General features: G+C 40.5%; 15 non-coding genes across 15 annotated transcripts; all 15 read left to right on the top strand.

Annotated features, from left to right (window-relative positions):
• Positions 1-90: 90 nt before the first annotated feature.
• trnat-agu lies at positions 91-164 on the top strand. Its single transcript has one exon. It is a non-coding gene; the product is annotated as a tRNA-Thr (tRNA).
• Positions 165-1,466: 1,302 nt separating this feature from the next.
• On the top strand, positions 1,467-1,540 carry trnat-agu. The gene has a single exon. It is a non-coding gene; the product is annotated as a tRNA-Thr (tRNA).
• A 1,287-nt stretch (positions 1,541-2,827) lies between these two features.
• trnat-agu lies at positions 2,828-2,901 on the top strand. The gene has a single exon. It is a non-coding gene; the product is annotated as a tRNA-Thr (tRNA).
• Positions 2,902-3,185: 284 nt separating this feature from the next.
• Positions 3,186-3,257, top strand: trnah-gug. Its single transcript has one exon. It is a non-coding gene; the product is annotated as a tRNA-His (tRNA).
• A 946-nt stretch (positions 3,258-4,203) lies between these two features.
• Positions 4,204-4,277, top strand: trnat-agu. Its single transcript has one exon. It is a non-coding gene; the product is annotated as a tRNA-Thr (tRNA).
• A 284-nt stretch (positions 4,278-4,561) lies between these two features.
• Positions 4,562-4,633, top strand: trnah-gug. The gene has a single exon. It is a non-coding gene; the product is annotated as a tRNA-His (tRNA).
• A 946-nt stretch (positions 4,634-5,579) lies between these two features.
• On the top strand, positions 5,580-5,653 carry trnat-agu. The gene has a single exon. It is a non-coding gene; the product is annotated as a tRNA-Thr (tRNA).
• A 284-nt stretch (positions 5,654-5,937) lies between these two features.
• On the top strand, positions 5,938-6,009 carry trnah-gug. The gene has a single exon. It is a non-coding gene; the product is annotated as a tRNA-His (tRNA).
• A 946-nt stretch (positions 6,010-6,955) lies between these two features.
• On the top strand, positions 6,956-7,029 carry trnat-agu. The gene has a single exon. It is a non-coding gene; the product is annotated as a tRNA-Thr (tRNA).
• Positions 7,030-7,313: 284 nt separating this feature from the next.
• Positions 7,314-7,385, top strand: trnah-gug. Its single transcript has one exon. It is a non-coding gene; the product is annotated as a tRNA-His (tRNA).
• A 946-nt stretch (positions 7,386-8,331) lies between these two features.
• Positions 8,332-8,405, top strand: trnat-agu. Its single transcript has one exon. It is a non-coding gene; the product is annotated as a tRNA-Thr (tRNA).
• Positions 8,406-8,689: 284 nt separating this feature from the next.
• trnah-gug lies at positions 8,690-8,761 on the top strand. Its single transcript has one exon. It is a non-coding gene; the product is annotated as a tRNA-His (tRNA).
• A 946-nt stretch (positions 8,762-9,707) lies between these two features.
• On the top strand, positions 9,708-9,781 carry trnat-agu. The gene has a single exon. It is a non-coding gene; the product is annotated as a tRNA-Thr (tRNA).
• Positions 9,782-10,065: 284 nt separating this feature from the next.
• On the top strand, positions 10,066-10,137 carry trnah-gug. The gene has a single exon. It is a non-coding gene; the product is annotated as a tRNA-His (tRNA).
• A 1,304-nt stretch (positions 10,138-11,441) lies between these two features.
• Positions 11,442-11,513, top strand: trnah-gug. The gene has a single exon. It is a non-coding gene; the product is annotated as a tRNA-His (tRNA).
• Positions 11,514-12,018: the final 505 nt, after the last annotated feature.

Here is a 12,018-nt window from a genome sequence, read left to right as displayed (position 1 = left end):
TGCTAGACAGAGATGTGGGTTAAATTAATGAGACTGGTTTGATTCAAATAGGTGTGGGTGTTCACATCTGCAACATATATGACTTTTAAGGGTGCTGTGGCTTAGTTGGTTAAAGTGCCTGTCTAGTAAACAGGAGATCCTGAGTTCAAATCTCAGCAGTACCTTTTTATTGTTCACATTGGTGGAGAAGGTCAGAGGGGAGGGCACTCAGGTTTTCTCACCAATGGGTTTAGAGAATTAGAGATGACGTGAGGAGGATGCAATTGAGATATTCCAATGTCACGGAAAAAGGGTACTTTTTGAATGAGAAAAAACCTACCGACTGTGTAAAGCTCCACTGTTTCTTCAGTTTATTCATTATCGAGACCAAAATGAAAAGAGTTTACCCAGCTTGTGCACATCACTTTCACAGCCTATGTAGGCTTTACAAAGCCAGCTCTTGAAGCCGGCCGTGATCGTATAGTGGTTACTACTCTGCGTTGTGGTCGCAGCAACCCCGGTTCGAATCCGGGTCACGGCATTGCAATGTAATTTTAGAAGGGTTGTTTTTTGAATGAGTTAAGACTTACTATGCAAGCTAAGAAACTCAGCAACTCTGCCGTTTGACAAAGTTCCCCACCATATTGTAGGTTAATTACTTACACGAAATGATTCATCTGCTGTTTCAGACGTTTTTACAATTTTTAAGCTCCAGAGCCAAATGAGAAATGCAGTGTCCTCGAACTACCAACATTATGAAGAAATAGTATATGATTCTGAATGTTCACTCATATCTCGCGACCCACCTATGACATGTTAATAACCGCTTTGGGTCCCAAATCATAGTTTAAGAATTCATGTCAGAGGTTCTTGAGTTTATTCATCTCGAGACCCAAATGAAAAATGTACTGTCCTCGAATGATCATAGTTACGAAGAAATAGTATGTGATTACCATTGATTACTGATATCTCGCTACCCACCTCTCACCAGTGTTGCCAACTTAGCGACTTTGTCGCTATATTTAGGAGGTATTCAGAAAAAAGACAAGAATCGACAGAAGAAAGTTCAATTGTAGTTCTAAACATACTTAGGGTGTTTTTTACTCACTTTTTGTCTCTCCCGAGACGTTATTCCTCTCTCCTACAGCGTCAATCACAATTACATCCACTTGGCCAATTATGAAAATTATGTGATGACGTCATTTAGCGACTTCTAGCTACTTTTAGGACCAGCAATAGCTACTTTCCTTCCTGAGGATTTGGCAACACTGCCTCTCACATGCTCAGGCCCACTTTGCGTCCCAAAACGTAGCTTAAGAAACCCTGTTGCTAGACAATTGAAGGTGTCTGTATCGTTTCCAATATTAGTAAAAGACATCTCTTTTGTGATGTGATTTTGCTAGACAGAGATGTGGGTTAAATTAATGAGACTGGTTTGATTCAAATAGGTGTGGGTGTTCACATCTGCAACATATATGACTTTTATGGGTGCTGTGGCTTAGTTGGTTAAAGTGCCTGTCTAGTAAACAGGAGATCCTGAGTTCAAATCTCAGCAGTACCTTTTTATTGTTCACATTGGTGGAGAAGGTCAGAGGGGAGGGCACTCAGGTTTTCTCACCAATGGGTTTAGAGAATTAGAGATGACGTGAGGAGGATGCAATTGAGATATTCCAATGTCACGGAAAAAGGGCACTTTTTGAATGAGAAAAAACCTACCGACTGTGTAAAGCTCCACTGTTTCTTCAGTTTATTCATTATCGAGACCAAAATGAAAAGAGTTTAGCCAGCTTGTGCACATCACTTTCACAGCTTTACAAAGCCAGCTCTTGAAGCCGGCCGTGATCGTATAGTGGTTAGTACTCTGCGTTGTGGTCGCAGCAACCCTGGTTCGAATCCGGGTCAAGGCAATGTAACTTTAGAAGGGTTGTTTTTTGAATGAGTTAATACTTACTATGCAAGCTAAGAAACTCAGCAACTCTGCCGTTTGACAAAGTTCCCCACCATATTGTAGGTTAATTACTTACACGAAATGATTCATCTGCTGTTTCAGACGTTTTTACAATTTTTAAGCTCCAGAGCCAAATGAGAAATGCAGTGTCCTCGAACTACCAACATTATGAAGAAATAGTATATGATTCTGAATGTTCACTCATATCTCGCGACCCACCTATGACATGTTAATAACCGCTTTGGGTCCCAAATCATAGTTTAAGAATTCATGTCAGAGGTTCTTGAGTTTATTCATCTCGAGACCCAAATGAAAAATGTACTGTCCTCGAATGATCATAGTTACGAAGAAATAGTATGTGATTACCATTGATTACTGATATCTCGCTACCCACCTCTCACCAGTGTTGCCAACTTAGCGACTTTGTCGCTATATTTAGGAGGTATTCAGAAAAAAGACAAGAATCGACAGAAGAAAGTTCAATTGTAGTTCTAAACATACTTAGGGTGTTTTTTACTCACTTTTTGTCTCTCCCGAGACGTTATTCCTCTCTCCTACAGCGTCAATCACAATTACATCCACTTGGCCAATTATGAAAATTATGTGATGACGTCATTTAGCGACTTCTAGCTACTTTTAGGACCAGCAATAGCTACTTTCCTTCCTGAGGATTTGGCAACACTGCCTCTCACATGCTCAGGCCCACTTTGCGTCCCAAAATGTAGCTTAAGAAACCCTGTTGCTAGACAATTGAAGGTGTCTGTATCGTTTCCAATATTAGTAAAATACATCTCTTTTGTGATGTGATTTTGCTAGACAGAGATGTGGGTTAAATTAATGAGACTGGTTTGATTCAAATAGGTGTGTGTGTTCACATCTGCAACATATATGACTTTTAAGGGTGCTGTGGCTTAGTTGGTTAAAGTGCCTGTCTAGTAAACAGGAGATCCTGAGTTCAAATCTCAGCAGTACCTTTTTATTGTTCACATTTGTGGAGAAGGTCAGAGGGGAGGGCACTCAGGTTTTCTCACCAATGGGTTTAGAGAATTAGAGATGACGTGAGGAGGATGCAATTGAGATATTCCAATGTCACGGAAAAAGGGCACTTTTTGAATGAGAAAAAACCTACCGACTGTGTAAAGCTCCACTGTTTCTTCAGTTTATTCATTATCGAGACCAAAATGAAAAGAGTTTAGCCAGCTTGTGCACATCACTTTCACAGCCTATGTAGGCTTTACAAAGCCAGCTCTTGAAGCCGGCCGTGATCGTATAGTGGTTAGTACTCTGCGTTGTGGTCGCAGCAACCCCGGTTCGAATCCGGGTCACGGCACTGCAATGTAATTTTAGAAGGGTTGTTTTTTGAATGAGTTAAGACTAACTATGCAAGCTAAGAAACTCAGCAACTCTGCCGTTTGACAAAGTTCCCCACCATATTGTAGGTTAATTACTTACACGAAATGATTCATCTGCTGTTTCAGACGTTTTTACAATTTTTAAGCTCCAGAGCCAAATGAGAAATGCAGTGTCCTCGAACTACCAACATTATGAAGAAATAGTATATGATTCTGAATGTTCACTCATATCTCGCGACCCACCTATGACATGTTAATAACCGCTTTGGGTCCCAAATCATAGTTTAAGAATTCATGTCAGAGGTTCTTGAGTTTATTCATCTCGAGACCCAAATGAAAAATGTACTGTCCTCGAATGATCATAGTTACGAAGAAATAGTATGTGATTACCATTGATTACTGATATCTCGCTACCCACCTCTCACCAGTGTTGCCAACTTAGCGACTTTGTCGCTATATTTAGGAGGTATTCAGAAAAAAGACAAGAATCGACAGAAGAAAGTTCAATTGTAGTTCTAAACATACTTAGGGTGTTTTTTACTCACTTTTTGTCTCTCCCGAGACGTTATTCCTCTCTCCTACAGCGTCAATCACAATTACATCCACTTGGCCAATTATGAAAATTATGTGATGACGTCATTTAGCGACTTCTAGCTACTTTTAGGACCAGCAATAGCTACTTTCCTTCCTGAGGATTTGGCAACACTGCCTCTCACATGCTCAGGCCCACTTTGCGTCCCAAAACGTAGCTTAAGAAACCCTGTTGCTAGACAATTGAAGGTGTCTGTATCGTTTCCAATATTAGTAAAATACATCTCTTTTGTGATGTGATTTTGCTAGACAGAGATGTGGGTTAAATTAATGAGACTGGTTTGATTCAAATAGGTGTGGGTGTTCACATCTGCAACATATATGACTTTTATGGGTGCTGTGGCTTAGTTGGTTAAAGTGCCTGTCTAGTAAACAGGAGATCCTGAGTTCAAATCTCAGCAGTACCTTTTTATTGTTCACATTGGTGGAGAAGGTCAGAGGGGAGGGCACTCAGGTTTTCTCACCAATGGGTTTAGAGAATTAGAGATGACGTGAGGAGGATGCAATTGAGATATTCCAATGTCACGGAAAAAGGGCACTTTTTGAATGAGAAAAAACCTACCGACTGTGTAAAGCTCCACTGTTTCTTCAGTTTATTCATTATCGAGACCAAAATGAAAAGAGTTTAGCCAGCTTGTGCACATCACTTTCACAGCCTATGTAGGCTTTACAAAGCCAGCTCTTGAAGCCGGCCGTGATCGTATAGTGGTTAGTACTCTGCGTTGTGGTCGCAGCAACCCCGGTTCGAATCCGGGTCACGGCACTGCAATGTAATTTTAGAAGGGTTGTTTTTTGAATGAGTTAAGACTTACTATGCAAGCTAAGAAACTCAGCAACTCTGCCGTTTGACAAAGTTCCCCACCATATTGTAGGTTAATTACTTACACGAAATGATTCATCTGCTGTTTCAGACGTTTTTACCATTTTTAAGCTCCAGAGCCAAATGAGAAATGCAGTGTCCTCGAACGACCAACTTTATGAAGAAATAGTGTATGATTCTGAATGTTCACTCATATCTCGCGACCCACCTATGACATGTTAATAGCCGCTTTGGGTCCCAAATCATAGTTTAAGAATTCATGTCAGAGGTTCTTGAGTTTATTCATCTCGAGACCCAAATGAAAAATGTACTGTCCTCGAATGATCATAGTTACGAAGAAATAGTATGTGATTACCATTGATTACTGATATCTCGCTACCCACCTCTCACCAGTGTTGCCAACTTAGCGACTTTGTCGCTATATTTAGGAGGTATTCAGAAAAAAGACAAGAATCGACAGAAGAAAGTTCAATTGTAGTTCTAAACATACTTAGGGTGTTTTTTACTCACTTTTTGTCTCTCCCGAGACGTTATTCCTCTCTCCTACAGCGTCAATCACAATTACATCCACTTGGCCAATTATGAAAATTATGTGATGACGTCATTTAGCGACTTCTAGCTACTTTTAGGACCAGCAATAGCTACTTTCCTTCCTGAGGATTTGGCAACACTGCCTCTCACATGCTCAGGCCCACTTTGCGTCCCAAAACGTAGCTTAAGAAACCCTGTTGCTAGACAATTGAAGGTGTCTGTATCGTTTCCAATATTAGTAAAAGACATCTCTTTTGTGATGTGATTTTGCTAGACAGAGATGTGGGTTAAATTAATGAGACTGGTTTGATTCAAATAGGTGTGGGTGTTCACATCTGCAACATATATGACTTTTATGGGTGCTGTGGCTTAGTTGGTTAAAGTGCCTGTCTAGTAAACAGGAGATCCTGAGTTCAAATCTCAGCAGTACCTTTTTATTGTTCACATTGGTGGAGAAGGTCAGAGGGGAGGGCACTCAGGTTTTCTCACCAATGGATTTAGAGAATTAGAGATGACGTGAGGAGGATGCAATTGAGATATTCCAATGTCACGGAAAAAGGGCACTTTTTGAATGAGAAAAAACCTACCGACTGTGTAAAGCTCCACTGTTTCTTCAGTTTATTCATTATCGAGACCAAAATGAAAAGAGTTTAGCCAGCTTGTGCACATCACTTTCACAGCCTATGTAGGCTTTACAAAGCCAGCTCTTGAAGCCGGCTGTGATCGTATAGTGGTTAGTACTCTGCGTTGTGGTCGCAGCAACCCTGGTTCGAATCCGGGTCACGGCACTGCAATGTAATTTTAGAAGGGTTGTTTTTTGAATGAGTTAAGACTTACTATGCAAGCTAAGAAACTCAGCAACTCTGCCGTTTGACAAAGTTCCCCACCATATTGTAGGTTAATTACTTACACGAAATGATTAATCTGCTGTTTCAGACGTTTTTACCATTTTTAAGCTCGAGAGCCAAATGAGAAATGCAGTGTCCTCGAACGACCAACTTTATGAAGAAATAGTGTATGATTCTGAATGTTCACTCATATCTCGCGACCCACCTATGACATGTTAATAGCCGCTTTGGGTCCCAAATCATAGTTTAAGAATTCATGTCAGAGGTTCTTGAGTTTATTCATCTCGAGACCCAAATGAAAAATGTACTGTCCTCGAATGATCATAGTTACGAAGAAATAGTATGTGATTACCATTGATTACTGATATCTCGCTACCCACCTCTCACCAGTGTTGCCAACTTAGCGACTTTGTCGCTATATTTAGGAGGTATTCAGAAAAAAGACAAGAATCGACAGAAGAAAGTTCAATTGTAGTTCTAAACATACTTAGGGTGTTTTTTACTCACTTTTTGTCTCTCCCGAGACGTTATTCCTCTCTCCTACAGCGTCAATCACAATTACATCCACTTGGCCAATTATGAAAATTATGTGATGACGTCATTTAGCGACTTCTAGCTACTTTTAGGACCAGCAATAGCTACTTTCCTTCCTGAGGATTTGGCAACACTGCCTCTCACATGCTCAGGCCCACTTTGCGTCCCAAAACGTAGCTTAAGAAACCCTGTTGCTAGACAATTGAAGGTGTCTGTATCGTTTCCAATATTAGTAAAAGGCATCTCTTTTGTGATGTGATTTTGCTAGACAGAGATGTGGGTTAAATTAATGAGACTGGTTTGATTCAAATAGGTGTGGGTGTTCACATCTGCAACATATATGACTTTTATGGGTGCTGTGGCTTAGTTGGTTAAAGTGCCTGTCTAGTAAACAGGAGATCCTGAGTTCAAATCTCAGCAGTACCTTTTTATTGTTCACATTGGTGGAGAAGGTCAGAGGGGAGGGCACTCAGGTTTTCTCACCAATGGATTTAGAGAATTAGAGATGACGTGAGGAGGATGCAATTGAGATATTCCAATGTCACGGAAAAAGGGCACTTTTTGAATGAGAAAAAACCTACCGACTGTGTAAAGCTCCACTGTTTCTTCAGTTTATTCATTATCGAGACCAAAATGAAAAGAGTTTAGCCAGCTTGTGCACATCACTTTCACAGCCTATGTAGGCTTTACAAAGCCAGCTCTTGAAGCCGGCCGTGATCGTATAGTGGTTAGTACTCTGCGTTGTGGTCGCAGCAACCCTGGTTCGAATCCGGGTCACGGCACTGCAATGTAATTTTAGAAGGGTTGTTTTTTGAATGAGTTAAGACTTACTATGCAAGCTAAGAAACTCAGCAACTCTGCCGTTTGACAAAGTTCCCCACCATATTGTAGGTTAATTACTTACACGAAATGATTAATCTGCTGTTTCAGACGTTTTTACCATTTTTAAGCTCGAGAGCCAAATGAGAAATGCAGTGTCCTCGAACGACCAACTTTATGAAGAAATAGTGTATGATTCTGAATGTTCACTCATATCTCGCGACCCACCTATGACATGTTAATAGCCGCTTTGGGTCCCAAATCATAGTTTAAGAATTCATGTCAGAGGTTCTTGAGTTTATTCATCTCGAGACCCAAATGAAAAATGTACTGTCCTCGAATGATCATAGTTACGAAGAAATAGTATGTGATTACCATTGATTACTGATATCTCGCTACCCACCTCTCACCAGTGTTGCCAACTTAGCGACTTTGTCGCTATATTTAGGAGGTATTCAGAAAAAAGACAAGAATCGACAGAAGAAAGTTCAATTGTAGTTCTAAACATACTTAGGGTGTTTTTTACTCACTTTTTGTCTCTCCCGAGACGTTATTCCTCTCTCCTACAGCGTCAATCACAATTACATCCACTTGGCCAATTATGAAAATTATGTGATGACGTCATTTAGCGACTTCTAGCTACTTTTAGGACCAGCAATAGCTACTTTCCTTCCTGAGGATTTGGCAACACTGCCTCTCACATGCTCAGGCCCACTTTGCGTCCCAAAACGTAGCTTAAGAAACCCTGTTGCTAGACAATTGAAGGTGTCTGTATCGTTTCCAATATTAGTAAAAGACATCTCTTTTGTGATGTGATTTTGCTAGACAGAGATGTGGGTTAAATTAATGAGACTGGTTTGATTCAAATAGGTGTGGGTGTTCACATCTGCAACATATATGACTTTTATGGGTGCTGTGGCTTAGTTGGTTAAAGTGCCTGTCTAGTAAACAGGAGATCCTGAGTTCAAATCTCAGCAGTACCTTTTTATTGTTCACATTGGTGGAGAAGGTCAGAGGGGAGGGCACTCAGGTTTTCTCACCAATGGATTTAGAGAATTAGAGATGACGTGAGGAGGATGCAATTGAGATATTCCAATGTCACGGAAAAAGGGCACTTTTTGAATGAGAAAAAACCTACCGACTGTGTAAAGCTCCACTGTTTCTTCAGTTTATTCATTATCGAGACCAAAATGAAAAGAGTTTAGCCAGCTTGTGCACATCACTTTCACAGCCTATGTAGGCTTTACAAAGCCAGCTCTTGAAGCCGGCCGTGATCGTATAGTGGTTAGTACTCTGCGTTGTGGTCGCAGCAACCCTGGTTCGAATCCGGGTCACGGCACTGCAATGTAATTTTAGAAGGGTTGTTTTTTGAATGAGTTAAGACTTACTATGCAAGCTAAGAAACTCAGCAACTCTGCCGTTTGACAAAGTTCCCCACCATATTGTAGGTTAATTACTTACACGAAATGATTAATCTGCTGTTTCAGACGTTTTTACCATTTTTAAGCTCGAGAGCCAAATGAGAAATGCAGTGTCCTCGAACGACCAACTTTATGAAGAAATAGTGTATGATTCTGAATGTTCACTCATATCTCGCGACCCACCTATGACATGTTAATAGCCGCTTTGGGTCCCAAATCATAGTTTAAGAATTCATGTCAGAGGTTCTTGAGTTTATTCATCTCGAGACCCAAATGAAAAATGTACTGTCCTCGAATGATCATAGTTACGAAGAAATAGTATGTGATTACCATTGATTACTGATATCTCGCTACCCACCTCTCACCAGTGTTGCCAACTTAGCGACTTTGTCGCTATATTTAGGAGGTATTCAGAAAAAAGACAAGAATCGACAGAAGAAAGTTCAATTGTAGTTCTAAACATACTTAGGGTGTTTTTTACTCACTTTTTGTCTCTCCCGAGACGTTATTCCTCTCTCCTACAGCGTCAATCACAATTACATCCACTTGGCCAATTATGAAAATTATGTGATGACGTCATTTAGCGACTTCTAGCTACTTTTAGGACCAGCAATAGCTACTTTCCTTCCTGAGGATTTGGCAACACTGCCTCTCACATGCTCAGGCCCACTTTGCGTCCCAAAACGTAGCTTAAGAAACCCTGTTGCTAGACAATTGAAGGTGTCTGTATCGTTTCCAATATTAGTAAAAGACATCTCTTTTGTGATGTGATTTTGCTAGACAGAGATGTGGGTTAAATTAATGAGACTGGTTTGATTCAAATAGGTGTGGGTGTTCACATCTGCAACATATATGACTTTTATGGGTGCTGTGGCTTAGTTGGTTAAAGTGCCTGTCTAGTAAACAGGAGATCCTGAGTTCAAATCTCAGCAGTACCTTTTTATTGTTCACATTTGTGGAGAAGGTCAGAGGGGAGGGCACTCAGGTTTTCTCACCAATGGGTTTAGAGAATTAGAGATGACGTGAGGAGGATGCAATTGAGATATTCCAATGTCACGGAAAAAGGGCACTTTTTGAATGAGAAAAAACCTACCGACTGTGTAAAGCTCCACTGTTTCTTCAGTTTATTCATTATCGAGACCAAAATGAAAAGAGTTTAGCCAGCTTGTGCACATCACTTTCACAGCCTATGTAGGCTTTACAAAGCCAGCTCTTGAAGCCGGCCGTGATCGTATAGTGGTTAGTACTCTGCGTTGTGGTCGCAGCAACCCCGGTTCGAATCCGGGTCACGGCACTGCAATGTAATTTTAGAAGGGTTGTTTTTTGAATGAGTTAAGACTAACTATGCAAGCTAAGAAACTCAGCAACTCTGCCGTTTGACAAAGTTCCCCACCATATTGTAGGTTAATTACTTACACGAAATGATTCATCTGCTGTTTCAGACGTTTTTACAATTTTTAAGCTCCAGAGCCAAATGAGAAATGCAGTGTCCTCGAACTACCAACATTATGAAGAAATAGTATATGATTCTGAATGTTCACTCATATCTCGCGACCCACCTATGACATGTTAATAACCGCTTTGGGTCCCAAATCATAGTTTAAGAATTCATGTCAGAGGTTCTTGAGTTTATTCATCTCGAGACCCAAATGAAAAATGTACTGTCCTCGAATGATCATAGTTACGAAGAAATAGTATGTGATTACCATTGATTACTGATATCTCGCTACCCACCTCTCACCAGTGTTGCCAACTTAGCGACTTTGTCGCTATATTTAGTGAGTATTCAGAAAAAAGACAAGAATCGACAGAAGAAAGTTCAATTGTAGTTCTAAACATACTTAGGGTGTTTTTTACTCACTTTTTGTCTCTCCCGAGACGTTATTCCTCTCTCCTACAGCGTCAATCACAATTACATCCACTTGGCCAATTATGAAAATTATGTGATGACGTCATTTAGCGACTTCTAGCTACTTTTAGGACCAGCAATAGCTACTTTCCTTCCTGAGGATTTGGCAACACTGCCTCTCACATGCTCAGGCCCACTTTGCGTCCCAAAACGTAGCTTAAGAAACCCTGTTGCTAGACAATTGAAGGTGTCTGTATCGTTTCCAATATTAGTAAAAGACATCTCTTTTGTGATGTGATTTTGCTAGACAGAGATGTGGGTTAAATTAATGAGACTGGTTTGATTCAAATAGGTGTGGGTGTTCACATCTGCAACATATATGACTTTTATGGGTGCTGTGGCTAAGTTGGTTAAAGTACCTGTCTAGTAAACAGGAGATCCTGAGTTCAAATCTCAGCAGTACCTTTTTATTGTTCACATTGGTGGAGAAGGTCAGAGGGGAGGGCACTCAGGTTTTCTCACCAATGGGTTTAGAGAATTAGAGATGACGTGAGGAGGATGCAATTGAGATATTCCAATGTCACGGAAAAAGGGCACTTTTTGAATGAGAAAAAACCTACCGACTGTGTAAAGCTCCACTGTTTCTTCAGTTTATTCATTATCGAGACCAAAATGAAAAGAGTTTAGCCAGCTTGTGCACATCACTTTCACAGCCTATGTAGGCTTTACAAAGCCAGCTCTTGAAGCCGGCCGTGATCGTATAGTGGTTAGTACTCTGCGTTGTGGTCGCAGCAACCCCGGTTCGAATCCGGGTCACGGCACTGCAATGTAATTTTAGAAGGGTTGTTTTTTGAATGAGTTAAGACTTACTATGCAAGCTAAGAAACTCAGCAACTCTGCCGTTTGACAAAGTTCCCCACCATATTGTAGGTTAATTACTTACACGAAATGATTCATCTGCTGTTTCAGACGTTTTTACCATTTTTAAGCTCCAGAGCCAAATGAGAAATGCAGTGTCCTCGAACGACCAACTTTATGAAGAAATAGTGTATGATTCTGAATGTTCACTCATATCTCGCGACCCACCTATGACATGTTAATAGCCGCTTTGGGTCCCAAATCATAGTTTAAGAATTCATGTCAGAGGTTCTTGAGTTTATTCATCTCGAGACCCAAATGAAAAATGTACTGTCCTCGAATGATCATAGTTACGAAGAAATAGTATGTGATTACCATTGATTACTGATATCTCGCTACCCACCTCTCACCAGTGTTGCCAACTTAGCGACTTTGTCGCTATATTTAGGAGGTATTCAGAAAAAAGAC

Source organism: Oncorhynchus mykiss, chromosome 16, assembly GCF_013265735.2.
Source record: "Oncorhynchus mykiss isolate Arlee chromosome 16, USDA_OmykA_1.1, whole genome shotgun sequence".
NCBI lineage: Eukaryota > Metazoa > Chordata > Actinopteri > Salmoniformes > Salmonidae > Oncorhynchus > Oncorhynchus mykiss.
Note: the sequence above shows the minus strand (reverse complement) of the source record. Positions and strands in the feature narration are given on the sequence as shown.